Source organism: Syngnathus scovelli, chromosome 20 (assembly GCF_024217435.2).
Source record: "Syngnathus scovelli strain Florida chromosome 20, RoL_Ssco_1.2, whole genome shotgun sequence".
Lineage (NCBI taxonomy): Eukaryota > Metazoa > Chordata > Actinopteri > Syngnathiformes > Syngnathidae > Syngnathus > Syngnathus scovelli.
The window spans coordinates 3,533,689-3,561,118 of record NC_090866.1 but is presented as its reverse complement, the minus strand read 5'-3'; the positions used below and the strand labels follow the sequence as shown (position 1 = coordinate 3,561,118).

At 43.9% G+C, this 27,430-nt stretch overlaps 1 pseudogene; it reads left to right on the top strand.

The window, feature by feature from the left end:
• The window catches only part of LOC137839794 (uncharacterized), a 42,391-nt pseudogene extending 16,481 nt beyond the window's left edge, over nt 1–25,910 (top strand).
• The last annotated feature ends 1,520 nt before the right edge of the window (nt 25,911–27,430 follow it).

Here is a 27,430-nt window from a genome sequence, read left to right as displayed (position 1 = left end):
AAGGCGCCTTCACGGTTAGGGTGAAGGCCGTCCTTCCTCAGCAGGTCGGGGCGGCCCCAGAAGGAGGACCAGTTATCTATAAAATACAGTCCCTGCTTTTTACAGAACCCAGCCATCCATCGATTAAGGGAGACTAATCTACTAAACCTCTCATCAGTGCCTCTCCCAGGCAGGGGGCCAGAGACAAATACTCGATGCCGACTCATCTTTCTGGCAAGATCACAAGTCCTCGCTATGTTCTTCTTTGTGATCTCTGATTGTCTCATCCTAACATCATTGGAGCCGACGTGTATCACTATGTCCGAGTAGCTAGTGTTGTTGGAACTACGCTGTTGACTAGGCCTATTGCGAGTCAGCTCCCTAAGATTAGCTTCTATGTCGGGTGCTCTGCCCCCAGGAATACACATTACCGTGGCTGGATTTTTAAGCGTAATGTTGCGGGTAATGGAGTCGCCTATGACCAAAGTGCGAGGGCCAGTAGACCGAGATGACTTTGGACGGCTATGCGTCTTACCTGGCTCATCGCGATTAGCAAGCCGCTTGGGGCTAATGCTAACCGGGCTAGCGGGCTGACTACAGCCCGCGTCTGTGTCTGCCGCAACTACTGTTATCGCACTATTCTGCTCTAACTGGCGGACACGTCCCTCTAGCAGAGACAACCTCTCTAAGAGAAGGGTGCAGTTGGTGCACGAATCCGTACATACCTCTTGGTCCGCTGCCATACTTTGTGTCCGAAGAGCGACGATCTGTCAGAACAACCCGGAAACCGGAAGTCAACTCCAAACGTTCCCTTTAGCTTGCATTTAGAATTTTGTATAATCTTATAACACAACCAAACAATTATTCCTATTAAATGTAGCATTGCAAAATCTTAAATTCACAATTTAGCTTCTTCCAATTCCTGAAAGCATGTTCTGTCGTTTTTTATTTATTTATTTATTTATTTTTTTTCTCATGTGGGCTCGACACTTAACATGCACTAGTGTGGATTAGTTTCTGCTCGCAAACAGATTTCTCTCTTTTTCCTCTCATTTTTATCTTTCAAAATCATTTCTGTTCTGCGGTGCAAATTGGATAGACCACAGTCTAGCAAATTTTTTTTATACTAAAACTTTAGCCAATGTTCATCATTTTAACATATACGCATACACATGCACAGCTCTTGCATGCAAAAGGTAGGTCTCAGCAACAATGATTCGTCACAGGCTGGCCATTTCCTGTGGTCGATCATGAGCTGGTCCCTCCCATGCACACGAGGACAGCACATTCTAATTTTATTTATTTATCTTCTAGAAGCAAGTTGCATTCCTTTACCACTTGATTTGCATATTTTAACTTTAGTGTAACACAATTTGAGCTCTAGTCATTTGTAATTTGGGCATACAAACAGCATTGTCATAGTTCTTGGATGGACAGGACTTCTAATAATCTAAAAAAAATTCTAATAATCTGACAATGACATGTTTTGCTGTCATATGGGCATCTATTCTTTCTTTCTCTGTATGAGCATAAGCGGTCAAAGAGGAGGAAGCTTGTCATGCTAAAAATTTGGCTTTTCCTCTGCTCCTTCCTCCACCCTTTGATATTGTTTTGCAAAACGACACACTCTTGCATAGTGTCCTCGTCTCCCACAGTTCCAACAGTTGTCTGAATCTGATAGGGGTTTTGATCTGAATGGTGGCTTGCGACCTTGTTGGTATCTAACTCTTCCTCTGCCCCTTTGGGAACTTTGGAAGAAGATCGTTGTATCTTCATTTAGATCATTATCATCATCTAGATGAAATACATCAGAACTTTTGCCTTTCTCAATCCCTTTATCAGCGTCTCCGGGCCACTGCATGTTTTTTGTAAAACCAAGCAGTGTCCGCTTCCACCAAGTGTTTCCTCACCCAACTGCCCAAGTCAGGGGGGAAACCAGTGAGGAGCGCAATTTTAAGATGTTGCTGATAAGAACTGCCATCTGCATCATTGAATGGGATGCCACTATGTACCCAGAATTCTTTTTCAAATCTCAATTGAATGGCGGCTTCATCACTCTTCAACTTTCTATCTTTTGTCTTTTGGATTTGTTCTCTTCTTTCTTGTGAAGCTTTCAACCACATTTTAGCACAATCCAATTCACTCTCTCTTCTTTTCTTTTTCAGTCCATTTTTCTTTCTATCCACACTCTCTTCTAAAACATCAACTACTATCTTCCACACTTCAACTCTCAACTTCCCTTCTACTCCATACTTTTTCTTCCACTTCGGCATATATTGCATACAATTAAGAAATCTACTCGCCATGTACTTCTCATCTCCGTTAAGAGGTAGAGATTTACCGTTTTTATTTCCCATCTTAATTCTAGTAGTTTTAGGTTTTACAATCTCTTTGTCTCAAAAATATTATTATTATTATTATTACTATTATTACTTATTTATTTCTTTGAGGATCCTCAATGCAGGTTTAAATTGACCTTTCAACAAATTACTAGCCTGTATTATTGCCGTGGATCAATGCTAGAACTGCTTTTTTTGTCAATTTATCCTACCAGTCACACTCTCAACCATACAAACTCAAGCGCTTTTAATTTTTAGGCCTATTCAGGATGGGTATAAAACCCTTCCAAACAGCTTAGAAAAACGGACAACAAAAAAAAAGAATCTACGCCCTTCTTCAATTAGGAAAAAGAAGCTCTTTTTTTTTCTTAGCCCGTTTCTTCCACTGGGACTAGAATCCCAACTGTTTCATGGCTTGGACAAACCAAAGCCGTATTCTCATAGCTCGGACAAACCAAAGCCGTATCTCATCTCATAGCCCGGACAAACCAAAGCCGTATTCTCATAGCTCGGACAAACCAAAGCCGTATTCTCATAGCTCGGACAAACCAAAGCCGTATCTTTAGCGCTTTAACTTACTTGTCCCCTGGTTCGTTGCACCGCCGGATCCCGTCAATCCACCTCTGTCAGACGAAGGCAGACCTAAGATGCTGGCCCAGCGAAGAATTCTCTTCCCAGGACTTTCTTTTCCAGGTCCTCCTAATGGACGCTGGCTTGTCGACAATGCAGCACGTCCTCCTTCGCCGGTCTGATGGTGGGTATGAGGATCCCGGGTTTCGGCACCAAAATGTTAGAGTTGTGCACACTCCAACTTATTTTGCAAGGAGACAAGTAAGTCCTCTTAAGCACCTGCAGGTGGAGAGTCCATTCGTCGCTGTCTGAACAGCGATGATCGAATGAAGTCTAACTCAGGCCTCTTGCAGGAGCATTTTTATTGAGAGAAACAGAGTGGGGGTATGGGTAGGCTGGCTAAAGCCCTTGTCCTGTAGTCTAAACATGTCAGGGGATGTTTTACGACCTTGTGATAAGGAGGACAAGGTAAGGTATTTATTACCTGTTGCATTCCAACATAATCCTACGATAAAGATAACCTGGAAAACCCTAACAACTTCATTGTTAAAATAAACCAGTGAACCATGAAATCATTTTTTTTCATTGTTTGTGAAAAAAATGTGTTGCGCTTAGAAAAGATTCCTTGTCATCTGTGATTATAATATGTAGGGTAGGCTACAAATGTAGGCTGAATGATAAAGCATAGTACTGAAAAACAAAGCAAAATATTTGGAGTTGACATTCTTTTACTGATCCGGCCCACCTGAGAACAGAAAGTCTGGATCCGGCCCCAGAGCCAAACTGAGTTTGACATGCCTGCTTTAGGATCACCACGGGAGTCACTGCTATAAATAATAATTGGCTTTTGATGGCAGAACAAGCTGCTAATACTACTGGTGAAGATTGTGTGGTCTGTCTTAAGGCAAGAGTCGTTCCAGCTGCAGTAGAATCATCTTGTATCTTACAGGTGTTGACCCACTCCAGTACCAGTGGTAACTGTTTGATTTATGATGATATTTTCCCAGTCGTAGGCTTGGAAAAAAGAAAGCCCATTTTTGACAACCATGTGACTCAACAAAATATGACGTGTTTAAAGTTAAAGGGAACCGGCATAAGTATTGGGACAATAGATCCCACATGGTGCAAATTAAATTTGTCACTGAATGTAACCTCTCCTCTCTCTCGTGCAGACATCTGTGGTGTGGTGATGACAAATTATATGATCGCTTGCCGAAGAATGCATCAGGTATCTGTGCCCTCGTGTCTTTGATTTTGCCTGTGGTGGTTGTCCCCATTTAAATACAGAATCTCAATTGGGACCTGGAGTCCCCACTGGCGGAGCTCCTGAAGCGAGCCAAAAGAGACGTTTTGCCCCCGTGGTTGAGCGACGACGGACGTTCCAACATATAATGTATATATATGTTTATATATACATTTTTGATTATATATAATCCCAATGTGTCATTAGGCATTTAAAAAAGGAACCGGCAAACGTCCTACCACATCATCACGTCTTGCAGCCAGTCCTGTCGAACCTTGCAGGACCGCTATCCCCAAGTTCCTGAAAATTGACTGTGCACCTCACACTCGGCAACACCAACAACGGACACTTCTACTCACAAAACTACACAGGCAACGAGTATCTACTAAATGAAAATAGACACACAATGAATCATGGCGCCCGAGGATTCCGTCCTGAAACTTCTCAATCATCATAAAAATCAAAAGGGTTAGGGTTAACATTTTCACGTGAATTCAACATAAACTTTCCAAGACTGCAATCGACAACCTGCAAAAGTAATACAAGTTATAAAACAACCAGCAACCTGCTCCTTGGCTGGCGGTTGACGCTGCAATAAGTCAAGTGACACACAGAAACAAAGCAAAGTTCGCACTTGCCACAAGCAAGCTTAAATTCCATATGTATGGTTGTCATCTACATAGTCTGTCACCTTGTCGGGTGAGTCCAGGTTCGTCATGTCATATGTCCATCGTCCTAGTGTTCGATATCAGTCCTGTCTTGTCCATCCGTGTTGCTGAATTCGGCCTTCTCCATGAACTATTTTTGTTGTTCATGGTGCCTTTGATTAACCATCGGCTGTTAGTCATCACGCTTGGGTGTTCCCGTCTCAGGTGAGAGGAATCTTACCCTCAACTGTGACCCTTTCATACCAACTCCAGAATACTTTGGCCTTTCATACTGCCCTCAACACACACACACACACACACACACACACACACACACACACACACACACACACACACACACACACACACACACACACACACACACACACACACACACACACACACACACACACACACACACACACACATATTCCTAACCACACAAGCGCCAATCCATTTGCATCTATCACTCATACAACAACAAACAAATTTAGTATGTGTAAGTGAACAGGAAATCAGCGAATATTAACGGTAAACCCTTCATTTCTGGATGTTCTTCCCAAGTGAATATTTCGTAGATTCGTACCGGACCTTTACCGTAAAATTGCCAATTAAATGCCTAAAAATTCAGTCATTTGTACTGCTGAGCATGTTCATGGGTGAGCATGGGGAAAGAAGAATTTTCACTTTGCCATGTTAAGGCATTTGTTTTCCGAGTCCTATGACATTTGTCATCGCGTTCACTGTCACTTGGTGTGAGTCTCATGCAGTGTTATTCTTAACTGTCAAAAGTTTTCATAGCTGTTATTCTTTGATCTTATCAGACTTTTTGTTTTGACACCAGAATTTCCCTGTGAGGTGTGATTAACTTTTACTTTATTAATAACCTCCATTGAACAATCTAATCACCTTTTGACTGCATCCTAGTAGATCCTAATGCCCTATTTTCCCTTCTCCAAACTGTTAATGACTAAATGTCTAATTGTTAAGCTGGATGGGCTAAATGTGATTCTACTCTTATTTCTTACAATTTTAGCCTATCTGTTTCATCCAAATTTATCGTCTGATTATGATACTTTTTCTTTCTTCGTAACACTACACAATTTGTTCCTTATTTATGTTAGGGTTTTCCAGGTTATCTTTATCGTAGGATTATGTTGGAATGCAACAGGTAATAAATACCTTACCTTGTCCTCCTTATCACAAGGTCGTAAAACATCCCCTGACATGTTTAGACTAGAGGGCAAGGGCTTTAGCCAGCCTACCCATACCCCCACTCTGTTTCTCTTAATAAATATCCACGTGCAGGAAGGAGGGCAGATTTCATTCCTGTAGTGAGTGATCTCTCCACCTGCAGGTGTCTAAAAGAACTTGCCTTGTCTCCTGTGTGGTTCTTGCAAAATAAGTTGGAGTGAGCAAATCTCTAACATTTTGGTGCCGAAACCCGGGACCTCTCATACCCATCATCTGGCTGACGGAGGACGACGCGCTGTACACCGTCGACGGGCCAGCGTCCACTAGCCGGACCTGGTAAAGAAAGACCTGGGAAGGAAATTCTTCCCTGGGCCAGCATCTTAGGTCTGCCTTCGTCTGACAGAGGTGGATTGACGGGACCCGGCAGTGCAACGAACCAGGGGACAAGTAAGTTAAAGGCCTGAAGTTGTGTGATTGTGTTGTTGTGAAACGCGTATAAGAAAAAAAAAAAAAAAAAAAAAAAAAACACAGGTGCACATGAGATACGGCTTTGGTTTGTCCGAGCTATGAGATTCGGCTTTGGTTTGTCCGAGCTATGAGATTCGGCTTTGGTTTGTCCGAGCTATGAGATACGGCTTTGGTTTGTCCGAGCTATGAGATTCGGCTTTGGTTTGTCCGAGCTATGAGATTCGGCTTTGGTTTGTCCGAGCTATGAGATTCGGCTTTGGTTTGTCCGAGCCATGAGAAAAATACAAAGCGCTTGAGTTTGTGTGGTTGGGAGTGTGACTGGTAGGATAAATTGACTAAATAGCAGTTCTAGCATTGATCCACGGCAATAATACAGGCTAGTAATTTGTTGAAAGGTCAATTTAAACCTGCATTGAGGATCCTCAAAGACATAGTTAAATAAATAAATAGTAATAATAATAATAATAATAATAATATTTTTGAGACAAAGAGATTGTGAAACCTAGAACTACTAGAATTAAGATGGGAAATAAAAACTGTAAATCTCTACCTCTTGACGGAGATGAGAAGTACATGGCGAGTAGATTTCTTAATTGTATGCAATATATGCCGAAGTGGAAGAAAAAGTATGGAGTAGAAGGGAAGATGAGAGTTGAAGTGTGGAAGATAGTAGTTGATGTTTTGGAAGAGAGTGTGGATAAAAAGAAAAATGGACTGAAAAAGAAAAGAAAAGAAAGAGAATTGGATTGTGCTAAAATGTGGTTGAAAGCTTCACAAGAGAGAAAATAACAAATCCAAAAGACAAAAGATAGAAAGATGAAAGGTGATGAGGCTGAGACTATGTTTGTCAGGCCGGAAGACAATGAGGCCGGAGTGCGCAGGCGCACTGCCGCGGCCACGGCTCCAGCCGACGCTGAAGGGGCAGCTCGAGCAGAGGAGCAAGAGGGGCCTTCCGCTCGTACGCAAAACTTGTATCCAAGCTTAACAAACCTGCAGCCCCCCCCCATATAACAGCAAAAGAAGTCAGGGTCACATTACTAGAAGTCCTGTACAAACAAGAAGTTTGACCACTGCTGCTAGATTTTCTCAAAATTTAGACAAGGTTGATGTGTGCCCAATGATACAGGTGCCAAACCCTAATGTAGGGGAAGGCCAACTCCCACATACATATGTTTTCCGGCCATGGACTTTGGAAGAGGCAAGAAAAGCAGTTGAAGGGGTTACCCCTGTTGCTGAAGACCCAGCTATATGGGCAGAGGACATGGCTGGAATTATACATTCCTATAGACTGAATGGACATGAGGCAGGAGAAGCTGCAATGTCCTCCTTGGGAAAAGACTGGGCAAAGGTTAGAGGAAATTATACAGGTAGAAATAATCAAGGGCCTTTTCCCTATCCCGTTGAAGGAAATCAATTGGGAGGGGAGTATGCAGCACAATGGAATGGTCTTGTGCAAAGAGTGCTAACTATATTTCAAAGACGAGCGAATTATGGTCATTTGGCAGGAATAAATCAGAAGCCTGGCGAAGATACTGATGATTTTCGTTTGAGATTTGAAAAAGAATTCAGGGTGCATAGTGGCATCCCATTCAATGATACAGCTGAGAGTGCTTATCAACAACAGCTTAAAAATGCGCTCCTCACTAATTTCCGCCCTGAAATAGGCAACTGGGTGAGGAAACATTTGGTGGAAGTGGATGTTGCAAGTGTGTCAACAACTATGCAATGGGCCAGACATGCTGAAAAAGTGATCAAAAAAGGCAAAAGTTCTGATGTATTTCATCTAGATAATGATGATGATGAACTAGATGAAGATACAACAGTCTTCTTCCAAGGGTCCCAGCAGGTTAGAGGAAGAGGTAGAGGCCAACAAGGTCGCAGGCAGCCATATAATTCAAAACCCCCACGAGATTCTGACAACTGTTGGAACTGTGGGAAACGAGGACACTTTGCAAGGGAGTGTCGTTCTGCAAAACAATATCAATCAAAGGGTGCAGGGAGGGGCAGAGGAAAGGCCAAATTCTCAGCATGACTAGACCCCCCCCCCCTTTGACCTCTGGTGCTCCTATAGAGGAAGAAATAGTAGATGTCCATACAGCATGGGACATTCTGAGTGCATTAAAAGAAAAACCATATGTTACTCTAAACATTGGAGGCAGTGATGTCGAGTTTTTGTGTGATACCGGGGCTTGTAAAACCGTGATAAAAACTAAAGTCCCAAATCTAAAGGCCTCCCAAAATACTATTTGGGTGAAATCTGCTGATGGGCAGGTACACAAGGAAAGTATCTCTAATCCAGTTGAAGTGAGAGATAAGGAAACTGGAAGCATGGCTTCAGTTTCGATTGTCCTATCCCCAAAATGTCCCATAAACCTGTTGGGACGAGATCTGATGACTCGGTTGGGAATTGCAATAATTCCAGTAAAGGATGGCATGCGAGCATGTAGAGTGAGAGATGTGGACTCATATGCTGCACAAGCAGGTGAACAGATTTGCTGCTCCTATGCCATCCCTCCTGAACGAAATCCTAAACTCCCAAGCAGATTGCTGAGTGAAGCTCGAAAACAATTGTCCCAACCTGAATCAGAAATGACTTGTACTGAATTACATGTCACCATGAATATTCTCACTGATCCACAAGATGACTATATTGGAAGTTTTCTCAGCGACACAGAAGTAACTTTAACAATAACTGCTCTGTACACTGATCGCAGGTCATTTGCAGCTGCCGCTGTACTCTTGCCCGCTCCTCAGAAAGACAGATACAAATTGTCGGCTGTACCCCACATCTCATTGTTTAAACCTCACAGTATAACGTGGGCAGATGTGGGTTCCCGAATTAAACTTGCTGGATCTGTGACTGATTATGAGGACAAAGGTGATGGGTGGAGCTACAGTACCAGTTGTGACGTGTGGAAGCAAACAGTGTGTGAAGTGGCTGTAGGCAGAGCAGGCGCTTGTGCGCTTCCCTGACTAGTTGACATTTGTTTGAATGAAAAGGAGGAGGGGGAATTGGCTGGGCTTCCTGAAAAACTGTGGACCAAGGGCCCATCTGATGTAGGTCTTTTACGATCCATTTCCCCAGTACAGATCAAACCAAGATCAGAGTGGCGTCCGAGAGTTAAGCAATATCCTTTAAAACAGGAGGCAATAAATGGGATTGCCCCTGTTATAAATGATCTTTTGGCAGGAGGAATCATTAGGGAATGCTCGGATTCTCCTTGCAACACTCCCATTTTTCCAGTCCAAAAGGCCGACAAAATTAATTGGCGAATGATACAAGATTTACGAGCAGTGAATGATGCAGTGCAAACAAGAGCACCCAATGTGCCTGACCCACACACACTCCTGAACACTTTGAAACCTAATCAGAAGTATTTCACAGTAATTGATCTCAGCAATGCATTTTTCTCAGTGCCAATACACCCAGACTCACAGTTTTGGTTCGCTTTTACCTTTAAAGGACAAAGCTATACATACACCAGATTGCCACAAGGATTTGCTGATAGTCCAACTATTTTCGTTCAAGCTATCATGGCCTGTTTGGCTGATTTTCAGATGTCAAACAAAAGCCAACTTCTAGTTTATGTAGATGATCTCCTGGTAGCCTCTGAAACTGAAGCTGCTTGCAAGGCAGACTCCTTAGCATTGTTACACTATTTCTGCAAAACAGGGAATAAAGTGAGCAAAAATAAGTTACAATGGGTTAGACAGGAAGTGAACTATTTCGGTCACACTTTGTCGGCTTCTGGAAGACAGATACAAAGAACCAGAAAGCAGATTATTTCAGATACACCGAAACCTGAAACAAAAAAACAAATGATGTCATTTTTGGGGCTCTGCAATTACTGCAGAGCATGGATCCCACATTATGCGGAAAAAACACAACCGCTGCTGGATATTGTGCATGGAGTTCCCATGACAATGACAGAAAAAATCATGTGGACACCAGTAGCGGATGATGCTTTTGTAGTGCTGAAACAGGCTCTGATAGAAACCACAACTCTTATCTTGCCAGACTACAATAAAACCTTTGTGCAAACAGCAGACTGCAGGAATGGTTTTATGACCTCAGTGTTGCTGCAGAGTCATGGCAGCAAACTAAGACCAATTGCATTTTATTCAAAAAAAACTGGATCCAGTGGCTCTGTCTTTACCGGACTGTGTCCAAGCAGTATGCGCGGCGGCGCTTGCAGTGAGACAATCTGCAGATGTGGTGCTCTTTCACAAAATGGAGCTGCTGGTTCCACATGCTGTAGATGTGTTGCTGCTGCAAAGCAAAATGAACTTTTTGTTGCCAGCCAGACATCTGTCCTACACAGCTATACTTCTGTCACAACCACACATCGTGATAAAGAGGTGCACAATCCTTAACCCAGCAACGTTGATCCCGTTGCCAGGGGATGGAACACCACATAACTGTTTGGATGCTACAGAACATCTACAGCTGCCCAGAGAAGATTTAAGCCACTTGACAAGGGGAAAAGTGGTTTGTGGATGGATCATGTTCAAAGGATCCTAAAGGAAACAATCAAAGTGGTTATGCAATTGTGAAATTGCCAAACCAGATTGTTGAAGCAGAGAAGCTTCCATACACCAGGTCAGCACAGGCTGCTGAGCTGATTGCTCTAACAAGAGCTTGTCAATTAGCGGAAGATAAGGAAGTCACTGTATACACAGACAGTCAGTATGCGTTTTCTACTCTGTTCTATTTTGCGAAACAATGGGAGCGCAGAGGGATGACAACATCAACCGGTAAGCCGGTTACCCATGCCTCCTTGTTAAAAGAATTGTTGCAGGCCATTCTTTTACCTGCTAAACTAGCTGTGTGTAAATGTGCTGCTCACACCACTGGCAGAGATGAAGTCTCAAATGGAAACAGATTAGCAGACAAAATTGCAAAAGAAGCAGCTGCAGGGAGACATGGCCATGAATTTTTTTTAATGGGTTCAGAGGACACACAACTCATAGATAAGACTGTACTGACAGATATGCAGGGCAATGCTCCAATGGTGGAAAAACGAATGTGGACGACAAAAGGTGCAATAGTGGATACAGATAATATCCACCGCATCAATGACAAACCTGTTTTACCAAAATCACTTTTTAAGGCAGTAGCGCTTGCGACACATGGGCCTTGCCATGTGTCGACAGGAGGGATGAAGTCCATCATAGATCAACAATTCACTACCTTTGGTTTAGATGCTTACTTAAAAAATTTTTGTAAAGCATGTCCTGTTTGTGTGAAACATAATCCACAAGGAAACATGAGACCTAAGAGAGGCTCATTTCCAAAACCCTCTTATCCATTTCAAATCATGCATATGGATTTTATTGAACTCACACAAAGTGGACCTTACAAATACTGCCTAGTGATGATTGATGCATTTTCAAAATGGGTGGAAGTAGTTCCATCTAAACGTGCAGATGCCTTAACAGTGGCAAAAGCTATCTGCAAAACCATCATACCAACTCATGGCATCCCCCAAACCATTTACAGTGACAATGGTCCACACTTTGTGAACCAAGTTGTGCAGAACATGGCTGTACACCTTGGAATAACGTTAAAAAACACTGTGCTTGGCATCCTTCGAGCGCAGGCCTGGTTGAACGGGCAAACTTTACTATCAAAAGCAGGTTGAAAAAATGCATGGAAACAACAGGCAGACCTTGGCCAGAGTGCCTCGACTTAGTGAAGCTCTATATGAGAATTACTCCCACTTCCGAAGGACTAACACCTTTTGAAGTCATACATGGGAGACCATACAGACTACCAGTGTTCCCTGCAGATTTGCAAAAAGCAGACGAAGAACAGACCTTGGCAGATTATCTAATCAGGACGCTCAAACTGAAAGATGTGTCCAATGCAAATTTACTGCCGCCTGATCTCTCCCCCTCACAGGTGGACAACCCCATCAATCCAGGAGACTGGGTCTACATCAAGGTCATCAAAAGAAAGAACTGGGCCAGCCCGCGGTGGGAGGGACCGTTTCAAGTTTTGCTTGCCACTCCCACGGCGGTAAAAATTTCTCAACGGCCCAGCTGGATTCACCTCAGCCACTGCAAGTTGCAGAGAGTGCTGGACCCCTAATTCGGAGTGGTGGGGAAGGCTGACTACAAAGGGGCCCCATCGTTTAGGGTGAGGCGTCTCAATGTTGGTGAAGAATTCATCGATCCCCACTCCGCTAGGCGAGGGGATGTCCCGGTGTCTCTGCCATCCTAGTAGCAACGGGGCTCCATATGCCAGATGGATCCTCTGCTGCGTTGTGGTTGGAGCGTGCTATGGTCTATTGACTCATCTGAACAGACCAAATGACAATGTTGCCCGTGGTAAACGATGGTCACATGATGAGAACTTTGAAGACTGGTCATGGGACCCCAGAAACCCATACGAAACCAACACTTGGTACCGGTATGTCAGGTTCACTGTGAGAGCTCACACACAGGAGGGATGCTATCAAAGTCAAAGTCAAAGTCAAAGTCTCCTTTATTGTCAATAGCTCCGCATGTCAAGACACACAAAGCGATCGAAATTACGTTTCTCACTATCCCAGGGTAACAAGACAGAGTTCACAACGCACATACAAGTAAACAACACAGGAAAAATAAAACAAGAAGATGAACAATAAGAGTGATAGCACGCTAGCCGCTCCCGATCCACAGCAGAGTCCGGAAAGATGACAGTCAACCAGGCCACTGTGAACACGAGCACACAGCAGGCACGCACTGTCCGGTTCGTGGATCTTATCAGGCGAACGCAACCCATCTTGTCGTCCCGCGAACGAACGTACGCCAGTAGAATGGAAGGCACGGCTGGGCGAGGTGGGGTGGCCGCAAGCCTGGCCCGATGTCTCCGCGCTGGCCCCTCTCCCGCTGCCTCGCAGACCCGCTGCCGACGCATCCCAACAATGCTCCAGGACGGAGCAGTCCGAGCTCACGACGCAGTCCAACCGGGGGAGGAAGAGCAGGCCAGTCCGGCGTCGCTCCATGACGAAGCAGTCCGAGCGCCCTTAATCTCTCCGCACCAAAGTCCAGAACGCCATAAAACCCACTTCCGCCGATGTTGAGCAGAACATGCCCGCCGCACTAGTAGCACGACGTATCACACGAGACGAACATACACAAAACTGCCGGACAAACACTCAGTAAACACTCACAAAACACCGAACGGGACAGAGAGTGGCCGCTGCGTGTGCACGCGCCGCCATCTTGTGTATGTGTGTTCGAAACTCCCCCCTTCCTCCACGCAAGTTCGCTTGGAGGCCAGAGCAATGAATGTCACTGAAGCAAAATGTATGGCATCCATGGGAGGAGTTGGATATCAGCACCGTGCCGTCGCAGTCAAAGATGCCGACCCTTACCGCCCTGGACTTGCTGACGGTGCCTGTGATCAGCTGTTCTGGACAAATCTCAATGTGATTGTTAAAGGACGAACAATACCACAAGTGGCCTACACAGAAAGACCAGCTGGAGTGAATTACACATGTTACATCCAAGGTAACAAGACCCACGTCTGCATTAACGACGACTGCTCTCCAGGAGGAAACTGGATGGGAGCTTTGGACATCACCGATGAGTGTCAAGATAAGAGAGCCATTTCAGGTGGGGAGGGCTCTCCAACCAACATGGCTACACCATCGAACGGAACATACTTCATACAGAATGGCTGGTGGCTTTGTGGTCACAAGGTTTATCCGATGCTGCCCGCCAACTGGACAGGAGTGTGTGCACCAGTGTGGGTGACAGACCACACCTACAGGATACGACACCATTTGTTGACAGGAGCACATAACTCTACTGGACGTCGACGCAGAGCAGTTGCAACCTTTGACCCTCATGACCCTGTCTGGGGTGCGAACGTTCCAGAGGACCATAAAGTATGGTCTGCCGGAGACAAAGTTGTCCTTGCGCTCTTCCCTCAGATTGGGGTTGGGAAACTATCGCTCTTCATCGAGACACTGAACTATCGTTTTCAATCCTTTGTGAATCTCTCACTGCAAGTCAACGATGGACAAAATAGAGAGATTCAGGCTATTAGACTGATGGTCTTGCAAAACAGGATGGTTCTGGACTTGTTGACGGCAGCACAAGGTGGTGTGTGCCACATCATTGGGACTTCCTGTTGCACATACATACCAGGAGAAAATGACACCCACATAAACGACGCCATGAATTCGCTGAAGAACTTACAGCAGGCCATGTCTAAAGACAAGGTCCCACATCAGTTTGATTTCTTTTCATGGCTATTCTCTGCCAACTGGTGGCAACTGCTGTTGAAATTGCTGTCTCCTGTGCTTGTTGTGCTGATGGTGTTGTGCTTGTTTACGACCTGCGTTATCCCATGTTTGAAGTCTGCTGTGTCGAAGTTTGTGTCCTCTACTGTAGCCCAGGTTCATATACAACTCCTTAGAGATGACGGATGTGATGACGATGATGAAACATGGATTGCGTGGATGCTGTTCTGTTGAGCATGTTTTACAGAAACTTGATGATTTGACCATCGAAAATGCTTCGCAAGTGATGGATACAATGATGTACTGTTTCTGTGTTTTTATTTTTATTTTTTATTATTCATAGCATTCTGGTCGCCTGTGGCAACGGGGCCGTGTAAGAATTTTTCTGCTAATGACATCTGGCCAGCAGGTTTTTCGCTTACACAAGTTTGATCTGGGGTATTGAGGTAATGCCTCATCTTCACTGGAAAGTGTTGCTATCATTGTTTGTTGTTTTTATTTTTACCATTCTACTTTCTTCATTATACATATATATATATATATATATATGGGGTGGCATAATCATATGATAAATCAGGAGGGAGATGTTAGGGTTTTCCAGGTTATCTTTATCGTAGGATTATGTTGGAATGCAACAGGTAATAAATACCTTACCTTGTCCTCCTTATCACAAGGTCGTAAAACACCCCCTGACATGTTTAGACTAGAGGGCAAGGGCTTTAGCCAGCCTACCCATACCCCCACTCTGTTTCTCTTAATAAATATCCACGTGCAGGAAGGAGGGCAGATTTCATTCCTGTAGCGAGTGATCTCTCCACCTGCAGGTGTCTAAAAGAACTTGCCTTGTCTCCTGTGTGGTTCTTGCAAAATAAGTTGGAGTGAGCAAATCTCTAACAATTTATTTATTTATTTATCTTTTAGCAAGACTCCTCAGTTGTGTCAAACTCAGTGCTCAAGCAAGCTTCCATCCACTCTGACCCAAGCTCCACCAAGTTTGATAACGTCTCAGCAGCTTGATGCATCTTTCAGGTCTCGTGTGTCTTTCGCCGCACCTCATTGTCAGGTTGTTATCTTTGGTTGTAGTCTCAGAGTCAACTCATCCCTCACTCTTGCATGAGTCCATTTTCAACTGAGTCCATTCTCATCTTGTGAGTTCCTTCGTTCTTTGTACTTCGCCTCCGAGGATGTCGTTCTCCTCCAGGGCGTTGTGCTCCCCCCAAGCACAAATATAGTCCTTCTTTGCTCTTGCAAAGGTCAAAGGTGCCTTAGAGCCATGCACCATTTCTCTTGATGTTCTCAGCTGTCGGTGGAGTCTCGGGATCGAGTTTCAGAGTCACTGATGGATACTGAAAAAGACAGACTGTGATACCAAACTTAAATATTATCTTCCAATTTGACATAAATTCCATAGTGCCTTCTGTTAATCAAACTTCAAATTCTACTATTATCAACAATCTAATCTACCTGAGAAGGACAGCGCCTTTCCTTCATGAGCGCTCGGATGTATTGTGATGGACCTCATTTGAACCATTTTAAATTGACAGATTACCCTAAACTTAAATTGCAAGCCTTAACTGTGATTTCTCTCAATTATACTGTAATTTCCAGAAGCTCCTCCTATTTTTAGGCTACTATCTATCTTTTGTTTTCCTAACTTTGATTTTATGCCATTCTTTCTATTACCTTTCCACCTTTCCTGATTTGAGCCTTCAATTTCTGATAAAGTTTCCAAAGTTTGCCTAGTATCATCTCTATTTTGACCTCAGTATTAATGGCGTTATGCTCACTTTACAGATATTACTGAACTGTCCTGAATTTAGAATTCACTGCCACTACATCGAATGCCATTTCTCAGCTGTTCACTTTTTCCATGTTCCTGTTAGGCTCCACTATTCGAATCTTCGAATTTTCATATAGAGTTTCTTTTAGGTTCCTGTGTGGATCATGTTTCACACAAACAGGACATGCTTAAAAATGTTTTTGCAAGAATCTAAACCAAAGGTAACTAATAGGTAACTAATAACTCATCTCCCCCCTGTTGTCACATAAGTGACACAACAGGCGTTGCCTTAAAAGTCATTTTGACAAAACAGTTTTGTTATTGACATCGTCAATAACACCTTATCCATTATCACACCCTTTGTTGTTTGAACTAATATCATTTTCAATCTTGTCAATCCTTCTTCTACTTTTGGTGTCCACGCGAATGTATCTTTGACTGCTAACGGCTGTCCATGAGCCACTCCTGTTAGTGGCTTAGCAATTTCAGCATAGTGTGGAGCCCAAGCTCTGCAGTAATGACAGAAAAAAAACATCAGTTGTTCTTCGTGACAGGTCGTGGTGTGTCTAATATAACCTGTTCCCTGCTCTCCCTTTCGCTGAGAGTAAACCAAGATAGTTTACTTCTGGTTTTTACCCATCCTAACTTCTGTCACTTGACTTCACTTCCTCTCTGGCCTAAATGCTGCATGAGGAGAAAGGAATCTCATCCTTACACTTCCTTTGTTTCAAAAGCAATTATCATCATTGTAGACGAAAACTTGAATTTTTGTCTACTTGAAGCCCTTTGAGACTGTTTGTGATTTAGGGCTATACAAATAAACTTGACTTGACTTTTAGATGAAAGCGTAAAACGAGCCATTCAATTCATGATAATCAGTCAACCACTGTGAAATAAGCCCTATTTTCTTTTCTTAGCATTAAATATGTTCAAAATCACTCTTTCTTCAAAGTTGTTCTTCTACTTTTCACATAGTAGTCTCCAACAACGTCAACCAGTCAAGCTGTATCTTGTCATTCATTCCTGCTCATTTGCATCTCACACACGCGCACACACACAGGCACGCACGCATGCACTGTTCTCACTCTCCTCAAATCCACACAGTCATACTACATCATTCTTAATTCACAGTCCTCATTTTAATCTGTCCTATCTCAAGGTTTTTGGTAAAACAACCCACTCATTCCGATTTTGACATATTCCAAAAATTCACCCAAAAGATGCTTGCATTCAATTAATTCCATAAGCTTTTCATTTCCATAAAATTTGCAAATTTAGGGCAATTTTCCTTCCACTCATTCTTAAAGGCAAATTCTACATTTCACCTTGACATTGTCCCAGTTTGAAATTCACATCATTCAGCCCATTCAAATCACACTGGGAAAGTTTTTAAACATTCCCGAAATTGCAAAATTAAAAAAATCATATTTTCACGTTAAATTATTACTTCTTTGTATGGCATGCTCAAACTTGGCGAATAAAAGATTGATTAAAATTTCTGCAAAATTTTACAAAATTCATATTTCACCTCTAAGTTGTACATGTTTCAACTGATTCAATTCTGCTCGAACATCATTCTGTTGCATCTCCTAAGTATTTATTCATCTTTTTCGCCTGCCTTTACCCCAATTTCTCCAAAAATTGCATTTTCCAGTTTCAATGTCTCCTTTTTTTTTTCTTGCAGTGCAAATCGAATAGACCCCAGTCTAGTAACTTTCCTTGCACACTATTTTAGCCAATTTCAAAATTTTAACACATAGACACACATAAACACACAGAGAACACAAGGACAACACAAAGGCCCACAACAAAAACACAGTGCACAAACAACATCAACAAACAATGCTGCGCAAACGTCTTCCTCTATTTGATATTTTGGTTTTACTATTTTTATTTATTTTTTCTCACATTAGTGGCCTTTCATGGCTTCATTGTCTGACAATCACACTTGCGGCCTCAAGTTTGGTAACTTATTTAACGTATACTTCTCATCCCCTGATACATTGTCAGTAACACTTTGACGGCCCCCCATTTTAATCAATTTAGTTCAACATTTAAACCATAGGGATTTCTAAAGATGGAATGTTTCTTTAGTGCGATAACAACTTTCTGTGGTAATTCCTGCTTCGACCAGTTTTCTGGTGAGGAATTCCACAGAAATTCGCCATTTCTTCCCACCATGTTACATGCAGCACAATAGCGAGTGATATGTGCTACCATTCACACACATATTCACACCGCGGAATTTTCTTAACACAACGAGGTGTATTTCCGTCTACAAGTTCCATCTGTAGACCGAATTCCTATCACTTGGAATTCACAACAAGGACTCCGCCGTCCTTACCCGGGTACCCTTTTTCTGGGGACTAAAATACCCCAACCACGCGGCCAACGAAGAGGTCTCACCGAGTCTCTGAGAGATTTCTTTTGAAGATTCCGTCAATCATCGCTGCCGAGAGGTGCTGAACTGGACGCCGGCCTGGTGGATGAACATTGCTCCCCAGGGCTTTCCTTCAGGCGTCCTGTGACCTCTGCCGTGCACGGATCCGGCGTCTTCAACACTCCTCGGATCAGCAAGCAGATTTTTAGGAATCCCGGTACGGGCCACCAAAAATGTTGGGTTCACAACATTTATCTGAAATCAATCTCAGAGGCGGTAGGTTTTTTTGGCTTAGCGTTTTCTTCTGCGCAGAAGGACACACCCCAGACACACACAGCAAGTGTGGCTGAGATCCGCGCTCTTCTCGAGTTTAGTCGTGCCTTTTATTGAGAGAGAAACAATTGGGCAAGTGTACATGAACTGGCAGTTTCCCAGACAGGAAGGACATTCCATAATTACATCTCATGACTTAAATAGGACCTTTGTCTGCTTCAGCCATCCCATGACAATCTCATGATCTGTACATGTCTAGCTAACTATGGGGCTTATTGTATAGCGCGGCTAATGACTCCAGTCATTAGCCGGCCATATGCCCCCAAGTCATTATCACGAGGCCTGATGGTCACATACTGCGGAGAATCTTGCACACAAAAGTAGATGCATAGATTCCAATGATAAAAAGTATATTATTTCCAACAGTTTGCACAAAGGTTTTATTGTAGTCCGGCAAGATAAGGGTTGTAGTTTCCATCAGAGCCTGTTTCAGCACTACAAAAGCATCATCTGCTACTGGTGTCCACATTATTTTTTCTGTCATTGCCATGGGGACTCCATGCACAATATTCAGCAGCGGTTGCGTCTTTTCCGCATAATGTGGGATCCATGCTCTGCAGTAATTGCAGAGCCCCCAAAATGACATCATTTGTTTTTTTTGTTTCAGGTTTCGGTGCATCTGCAATGATTTGCTTTCTGGCTTTCTGTATCTGTCTTCCAGAAGCTGTCAACGTGTGACCTAAATAGTTCACTTCCTCTCTGACCCATTGTAGCTTGTTCTTGCTCACTCTATTCCCTTTTTTACAGAGATAGTGTAACAATGCTAAGGAGTCTTTCTTGCAAGCAGCTTCAGTTTCAGAGGCTACCAGGAGATCATCTACATAAACTAGAAGTTGGCTTTTGTTTGACATTTGAAAATCAGCCAAACAGGCCATGATATCTTGAATGAAAATAGTTGGACTATCAGCAAATCCCTGTGGCAATCTGGTGTACGTATAACTTTGTCCTTTATAGGTAAACGCAAACCAAAACTGTGAGTCTGGGTGGATTGGCACTGAGAAAAATGCATTGCTAAGATCAATTACTGTGAAAAACTTCTGGTTAGGTTTCAAAGTGTTTAGAAGTGTGTGTGGGTCAGGCACATTAGGTGCTCTTGTCTGCACTTGTCATTTACTATTCATAAATCTTGTATCACTTGCCAATCAATTTTATTGGCCTTTTGGACTGGAAAAATAGGAGTGTTGCAAGGAGAATCCGAACACTTCCTAATGATTCCTCCTGTCAAAAGATCATTAAAAGCACCATAACAGGGGCAATCCCATTTATTGCCTCATGTTTTAAAGGATATTGCTTAACTCTTGGACGCCATTCCAATCTTGGTTTGATCTGCACTGGGGGAATGGACGTTAAAAGTTCTACGTCAGATGGGCCCTTTGTCCACAGTTTTTCAGGAAGTCCAGCCAATTCCCTCTCCTCCATCTCAGTCAAACAAATGTCAACTAATCAGGGAAGCGCACAAGCGCATGCCCTACCAACAGCTACTTCACACACTGTTTGCTTCCACATGTCACAACTGGAACTGTAGCTCCACCCATCACCTTTGTCCTCATAATCAGTGACAGATCCAGCAAGTTTAATTCGGCAACCCACATGTGCCCATGTTATACTGTGAGGTTTAAACAATGAAATGTGGGTTACAGCCGACAACTTGAATTTGTCTTTCTGAGGAGCGGACAGGAGCACAGCAGCAGCTGCAAATGACCTGCGATCAGTGTACAGAGCAGTGATTGTTAAAGTTACTTCTGTGTCACTGAGAAAACTTTCAATATAGTCATCTTGTGGATCAGTGAGAATATTCATAGTGACATGTAATTCATTACAAGTCATTTCTGATTCAGGTCGCTTCAATTGTTTTCGGGCTTCACTCAACAAATTGTCTGGTGGCTTGGGATTCTGTTCAGCTGAGATGTCATAAGAACAGCAAATCTGTTCACTTGCTTGTGCAGCATATGAGTCTACATCTCTCACTCTACATGCTCGCATGCCATCCTTTACTGGAATTATTGCAATTCCCAACCGAGTCATCAGATCTCGTCCCAGCAGTTTTATGGGACATCGAGACTGAAGCTATGACTTCCGTTTCATCATCTCTCACTTCAACTAGATTGGCGATACTCTCCTTGTGTACCTGCCCATCATCAGATTTCACTCAAAAGGGAGGCCTTTAGATTTGGGACCTTAGTTTTTATTACGGTTTTACAAGCCCCGGTATCACACAAAAACTCTACATCACTTCCTCCAACGTTTAATGTAACGTGGTTTTTCTTTTAATGCACTCAGAATGTCCCATGCTGTATGGACATCTACTATTTCTTCCTCTGTAGGAGCACAAGAGGTCAAAGGGGAGGAATCTAGTCATGCTGAGAATTTGCCTTTTCCTCTGCCTCTTCCTCCACCCCTTGATTGGTTTTGTTTTGCAAAACGACACACTCTTGCAAAGTGTCCTCGTTTCCCACAGTTCCAACAGGTCTCTGAATTTGATGGGGATTTTGAATTATATGGCGGCCCGCGACCTTGTTGGCTTCTATCTCTTCCTCTGCCCCGCTGGGAGCCTTGGAAGAAGACCTTCTTCATCTAGTTCATCATCATCATCATTGTCTAGATGAAATATATCAGAACTTTTGCCTCTTTAATCACTTTTTCAGCATGTCTGGCCCACTGCATAGTTGTTGTAACTAGCAGTGTCCACTTCCACCAAGTGTTTCTTCACCCAGTTGCGTATTTCAGAGCGGAAATCAGTGAGGAGTGATAAGCTGTTGCTGATAAGCACTCTCAGCTGCATCATTGAATGGGATGCCACTATGCACCCTGAATTCTTTTTCAAATCTCAAACGAAAATCATCAGTATCTTCCCCAGGCTTCTGTTTTATTCCTGCTAAATGACCATAATTCGCTCGTCTTTGAAATCTAGTTCTCACTCTTTGCACAAGATCATTCCATTGTACTGCATACTCCCCTCCCAATTGATTTCCCTCAACAGGATAGGGGAAAGGCCCTTGGTTATTTCTACCTGTATAATTTCCTCTAACCTTTTCCCAGTCTTTTCCCAAAGAAGACATTGCAGCTTCTCCTGCCTCATGCCCATTCAGTCTATAGGAATGTATGATTCCAGCCATGTCTTCTGCCCATTTATCTGGGTCTTCTGCAACAGGGGTAACCCCTTCAACTGCTTTTCTTGCCTCTTCCAAAGTCCATGGCCGAAAATCATATGTATGCGGAGGGTAGCCTTCCCCTGCAATAGGGTTTGGCGCCTGTATCATTGGGCACACATCAACATTTTCCAAATTTTGGGAAAATCTAGCAGCATTACAATCTTGTTCGCACAGGAGTTCTAATAATGTGACCCTGACCTTTTTTTCTATTGTATGGGGGAGAGTGCAGGTCTGTTAAATTTGGATACAAGTTTAACATAGGAGCGGAAGGCCCCTCTTGCTACTCTGCTTGAGCTGCGCCTTGAGCTACGCCTTGAGCAACGGCCTGAGCAACGGTCGGGACAGCGCGGCTGCGCACTGTGGCCTCATTGTCTTCCGGTCTGACAAACATACTCGCAGCCTCATCACTTTTCACCTTTCTATCTTTTGTCTTTTGGATTTGTTCTCTTCTCTCTTGTGAAGCTTTTAACCACATTCTAGCACAACTCAATTCTCTCTCTTTTCTTTCCTTTCACAGTCCCTTTGTCTTCCTAGCCACACTCTCCTCCAAAACATCAACTTCCACATTTCAACTTTCCTTGTACTCCATACTTTTTTTCCACTTCAGCATGTATTGCATATTGTTGGATTTTGTCCACAATTTAGGGAGCGCGTTATCTGCGCCTCACAGCAAAAGCCATTGCCAATCACCTGTTATCCAATTTACTCACTGCGTGCTCGTTTGATTTCTTCAGATTTAGGAAAATGCTAAGACACTGAAGCAGAAATTAGACTTACACAGGTTGGTTGAGTTCAATCACAATTCTTGTTCAAAAAGCTCTGTTTTCAGGAAAGTACAATACAGCACTGGGCCCTTCATGAGCGGAAAGTCTCCATTCAGAAAAGGCAACGTTCAAGGTTCTTTGGTCAGCTTATATCAGTTGCACATGCCAGTGTGGGCCGAGATTGATGGGTGATGAGTCTTTGGGGTGGGGCAAGTTCGCCATGGGAGTGGGTGCTGGTTATGGGCAATTCGGTGTGTGTGGGGGCTGTTGTCTTCCATCCCGTCTTTCGGCCTTGGCGATCATCTTTGGCCGAGTCCTTGGCTGGCTCCCTCTGGCACCTGCTGGTTTTATCTCCACGTGACCTTCCTGTGAACATTCTTCTCCAATCTTGGACATATACTGTCGTACCTCATTCTTTCAATTTTGTCATTTTGTACGAACTTATGTTAGCTTTTGGCTGTGACATCATTAATATATTGCTGTTCTTTTGATACTTCATGTCTTTGCTTATTCTTAGTTTAATCATGCTTCCAACCGTATCTTTTCTTTGTTAGGCAAAATATTTCCCTCTGTGCAGAGCGTTCAGTAGTAATCAAAAATTGGCGTCTAGCATTAGTCAAAACATAAGATACAATCAAGTACTGAACGGTCAAGACGACTCTGGCCGTGTCCATGATTTAGAGAAAAACATCAGGCATGCATTACACAGTTCCTTAAGGGTCATTAAGCTATTTAGGCAATATATCAAAAAACATTTGTTATTTCAAAGTGCTCAGAAATATATATCAGATCATAAAGTTTATAAAAACCTTTGTCATTACCACTTATCAAAAATGTCTAGTTATGTCTTCTTTATTGATTTGGTGTGTAAGTATAATTATATGCTTAAAACGTTACTTTTATTGATTTAATATGTGAATATACTTGTCTGCTTATGCACTTTATTCAATGAGGTTTGAGCACATCTGTTTTTGTAGCTAGGCAGGACTTTTTGTATTTTGACCCCATTCCTTCACTAAATCAAGAAATTTACTTGCCATGTACATCTCCGTCAAAAGCTAGAGATTTACCGTTTTTATTCCCCATCTTAATTTGTTATTTTTAGGTTTATACAATTTTTTTTCCAATTTTTTTTCTTTCTTTGAGGATCCCCAATGCAGGTTTAAATTGACCTTTCAACAAATTCTCTTTGTAGCCAATTTATCCTACCAGACACTCTCAACCACACAAACTTCAGCGCTTTTTTATTTTTCTCATAGCTCGGACAAACCAAAGCCGTATATCTCATAGCTTGGACAAACCAAAGCCGTATATCTCGTGCACCTTAGCCGTATATCTCATAGCTCGGACAAACCAAAGCCTTATATCTCGTGCACCTTTAGCTTTTTACGCGTTTCACAACAACACAATCACACAACTTTAGGGCTTTAACTTACTTGTCCCCTGGTTCGTTGCACTGCCGGATCCCGTCAATCCACCTCTGTCAGACGAAGGCAGACCTAAGATGCTGGCCCAGTGAAGAATTTACTTCCCAGGTCTTTCTTTACCAGGTCCGGCTAATGGACACTGGCCTGTCGACGGTGTACAGCATGTCGTCCTCCGTCAGCCAGATGGCAGGAATGAGAGATCCCGGGTTTTGGCACCAAAATGTTAGTGGTGCTCACTCTAACTTATTTTTGCAAGAACCACACGGGAGACAGTATGCCCTTTTTAAGCATTTGCAAATGGAGAGTCATTCGTCGCTGTGCATACAGCGATGATCGAATGTGGTCTGACTCAGGCCTCTTGCAAGAGCATTTTTATTGAGAGAAACAGGGTGGGTGTGAGAGTGGACTGGATGAAGTTGAAGCCCTTGACCTCTAATCAAAGCGTAGCAGGGGATGTTTTACGACGTTGTGTAGGATGGGACAAGCTAGGTTATTTATTACAGGTTACATTCCAACATATATCTATCAACCCCAACAACCCTGAATAGCGAAGGGCCTAGAAAAGGTGGCCGAAAAATGGTCTGTTCTGCTCAACCCGGGCAGCCTGCCGCAGTTGCCGGGTCATCCCTCTATGCGGTTGAAAATATAAGAAGAATAAAAGCCATGTCAATCTCATCATTGCAACCTGGAACGTTCGCACACTTTTGGATGCGCGTGATGACTCTTGTCGCCCTCGAAGAACAGCGCTGGTTGCCCATGAGCTGCAAAGATAGAACATCGATATTGCAACTCTCAGCGAAACCCGCTTCCATGGAGAGGACTCTATAACAGAGGTGGGAGAAGGCTACACCTTCTTCTGGAAGGGGCTACCGGAAGGCTCCCGCTGTCTCCAGGGTGTAGGTTCTGCTGTGCGATCAAGCCTACTTCAAAGGATCTCTGAATCTCCAGTCGGCATCAGTGAAAGACTGATGACCTGGCGGATTCCCCTCACAAACAACCGATATGCCACCCTTGTCAGTGCACATGCTCCAACATTGGATGCTGACCCTGAGTGCAAGGAACTCTTCTACGCCTCCCTGCACACCGCCATGAATAAAACAGCTCCCACCGACAAGCTCATTCTACTCGGCGATCTCAATGCGAGAGTGGGCTCTGACGGTGTTTTATGGAAGGATGTGCTTGGGCAGCATGGTGTTAGCAAGCTCAATGTGAATGGTCTCCGCCTCCTCACTTTCTGCTCTGAGTATCGACTGGTGATCACAAACACCTTGTTCCAGCTGAAGAACAAGTTCAAGAACTCCTGGCAACATCCTCGCTCCAAACACTGGCATCTCCTGGATCACATCATTGTCCGCCAAGCTGACAGGAAGGAGGTGCGAGTCACCAGAACCATGAGTTGACTGCTGGACAGATCACCGTCTAATCAGAGCCAAACTCACCCTGGAACTCCGTTCTCTCGGGAAAACACCACCCTGCAGGAGGCTCAACTGTGACGTACTCAGTCAACCTGCTCATGGAACAGATTGCTCTACAACTGTCTAAGATCCCTGAAACACCAACTGATGTCAACATTAGTGCTACCTGGAGCACCCTCCACACTGCCATTCATCAGGCGGCAGTCTCATCCATAAGGTACACCAGACGGAGACACCAAGACTGGTTCGACAACAATGCACCTGGTATTTACAGCCTACCTCAGGCAAAACACAAGGCCCTTGCAGCTCACCTTTCGAACCCCCAATCCAACTCGCTGAAAGCTACAATGACATCCGGGCTGAAACCCAGCGCACCCTCAGAGCCATGGAGAACGATTGGTGGGTCAAGAAAGCCAGCGAGATACAGCATCACGTGGATACTAACAACTCCCATGCTTTCTATGATGCCATCAAGTCTATCTATGGCCCACAGATAAAGAACATAGCCCGGTCAGATCAGCAGATGGTACCATCCTGTACAAGGACAAACAACAGATCCTTGACAGATGGGCTGAGCATTTTAACACCCTGCTGAACACCTAATACCCAACCCGCATGGACACACTTGCCGACCTCCCCTGCCTGCCACCCGTCATTGATCTAGACGCCCCCCCCCCCCCCCCCCCCCCGTTTCGCCCAGGTACGGAAAGCCATCGCCAGCCTGAAAAACAACAAGAGCCCGGGCCTTGATGGAATCCCAGCAGAAATTCTGAAGCATGGCGGATACCTCCTCACCCGCAGACTACATCAGCTGATCACCACCATCTGGTGATCTGAAGTCATCCCGCAAGATTGGAAAGATGCCAACATCATCACAATCTTTAAGCGCAAAGGTGACAAAGCAGACTGTGGGAACAGCAAAGGTATTTCCCTCTTATCAGTGGCTGGGAAGGTGCTAGCACAGATCATGCTACTCCGCATCCCATGTCAGTGACAACCTCCTGCCTGAATCTCTCTGCTATATGGCTCGGAGACCTGGACCCTCTACCAGAGGCACATTTGTACCCTTGAGGCCTTCCACATCAGCTGCCTGCAAAGGATCCTGGGTGTGTATTGGGAAGACAGGGCGCCCTATGTTGAGATCTTCGACCGGACCCACACACTCAGCATTGCCCTGATCCTTGCGCAGAAACATCTACGTTGGGTAGGTCATGTGATCCGTATGCCTACCCACCGCCTCCCTAGGCAGATCCTCTATGGCCAGCTTTTGGGTGGTCAGAGATCTGCAGGGGGCCAGAAAAAGCACTACAAGGATCACCTCAAAACCCTCCTGAAGAAGTGTGACATTACACCTACAACACTCGAGTCCCTGGCTGCTGTTCGCCACACCTGGAGTTCCACCTGCCACCAGGGTATTATTATTCACTTTCAGGAGAAGGCCACAGAGAGGAGGATACAACGCCGTGCACAGAGGCATCACCGTACTGCAGGGCCAACGCCCTCCA